At 41.7% G+C, this 1,979-nt stretch overlaps 1 protein-coding gene across 1 annotated transcript in view; it reads right to left on the bottom strand.

Annotated features, from left to right (window-relative positions):
- Window positions 1–1,979, bottom strand: part of LOC102675717 — a 13,443-nt gene that overhangs the window by 1,164 nt on the left and 10,300 nt on the right. The window lies entirely within an intron of this gene.

Below are 1,979 nucleotides of genomic sequence, written 5' to 3' on the forward strand. Positions count from 1 at the left end.
AGATTAAAATGTGGTGGTTATTCGAGAATTATTCGAGAAGGAAGGAAGAGGGTGAAATTAATAATGTATCGTTGTTGAACGGGTTTCCCAGTTACACAGTGGGAGGAGCGGCGTTTTCTCATCTGGTCTCCTTGCAGGAAGATTAAAGTTGCCTTTGAGGCGGCTGCGTATCAAAAATTCGTTCCCCTCCCCAATAATTTCACTCTTGATTTGAGTGGCCGCCGAGCCGGCTGCGATCGATCTTTCGAAAGAAAGTTATCGCGCACGTTGAAATATGAAAGTCCTTGCAACCTATGCTCCCTCTTGATATATATCAAAAAATAATAGGTTAAATTACGGAACGCGTGTAACGCGCGGCTCGCCTCCTCGAGAGAACGAAGAACGAAGAATAATCGATGGCGGTGAGTTGTTCAAAGGGGGTTGAAGCGAGAAAAGTGAGTGCAAGAAACAAGAAGAAACAGAGTTTATGAGAGATTTTATCCCCTCTTCCGTGAGATGTTCTCCCTCTCGTTAACGGACATCTTTATTCGAACAATACGTAATATTTACTTGCAGAAAAGATGGGGTGGAGAAACAAGATCGTATCCCGTGGTTCGCCAATTCGGTTTAATGTCTGCCATTAATTCGGAGAGATTCGTCGAAAGGGAGAGTACAATCTCGGATAGAGAAAGAAACTGAATGAAATTACCGACAAAATGGTCGTCGGTGAATTCGAACTATCTCGTTTCTATCTTTCCCTCCTTCCCCAAAATCTTTTATCTTTCTCGATATCACGAATTTCTCCAGATTCTAAATGTCTGCTATCCTTTGCTTCTCAAAAAAAGCATACCTGCACAACGATCGCCTCGACCAACTATTTGTTATAACTATCGAGTTATTTCGAACTCGAATTCCATTGAATTAAGGTAATTGTTAACTTGTACGAATTATATATTCAAAGTATCCGATTTAACGACACGAGTCCATTCGTAATTTTATTTCATACTGGTTATATCTACTGGGGTTAGAAGTTGTAAAACTTCTGTTCGAGAAATTTTCTTAGAGCGAATACGAATGAAAATTACGTTGAAAGAAAGGGCAAACAAGAGGAAATCGTCTCCCCCGAATGGCGAAAAATTGATTTTACGCACTGAAGAGAGGAAACCGTTGTCATATAACGAAACGGTCATTTTGAAAGAGACGACGGTATTAGAGGGTGCTTAAGGGTGGTAGTAGTGGTGGATCGGATGACGGCGCCTTATCCAGACTGGAACTGGTTGTTGGAAACGGTGGTCGGTAGTTGGAGCTTGTTTCTGAATTATCCTCTCGGATCATTTCTCCGGTTCCAAGGCTTAACGACAAAGGGGTATGGTTTCTTCTTTTTTCTACGCTTCGTTTTTTAGCCAGATATCTCACGTCCACCAATGGAGAAAGCTGCTTGATTATTTTTCTCGAGGAAAAAGGTTCACGAAGAACGAGAATAAAACAAGTCAGACGGGATCTGACGCGACCTTTCGAAAAGATTGAATCGGGCGTCTCGTAAATAACGCAATAAGTTTGATCGGTTTTTCAATATGTGATCAGCGACAAAGATAAAGTAAAGCCGAACAAAAAAGAAAATCGAATAAAACGAAATATTAAATTTATATATATATATATATATATAATATATAGTCACGTGTAAGTTTCGAGTCACGTGGCGAGATCATGTAAAGAACACATCGAAACAATTGGAGGAGAATACGAAGAGGACAGGGGAGGGGGGAGGATCGATATTCCTCGGTTTTTCCACGATCTCGACAAACTTACACGACCCACCATCGAATCCTCCATCGTCACGATACATTGACGTTTTACACTAACTTGGTCGAAATACATCACCGCAGATGACACGGAAAAAAACTCGCAGACGGCTCTCCATAAAGGCCGACGACGGCTTCCCTCGATCACGTCCAGACTACTAAAGCCGCCGTTACGTTTTATTATCGAGGCTGCCACTC

This window comes from Apis dorsata, unplaced genomic scaffold (assembly GCF_000469605.1).
Source record: "Apis dorsata unplaced genomic scaffold, Apis dorsata 1.3 scaffold_68, whole genome shotgun sequence".
Classification (NCBI taxonomy): Eukaryota; Metazoa; Arthropoda; class Insecta; order Hymenoptera; family Apidae; genus Apis; species Apis dorsata.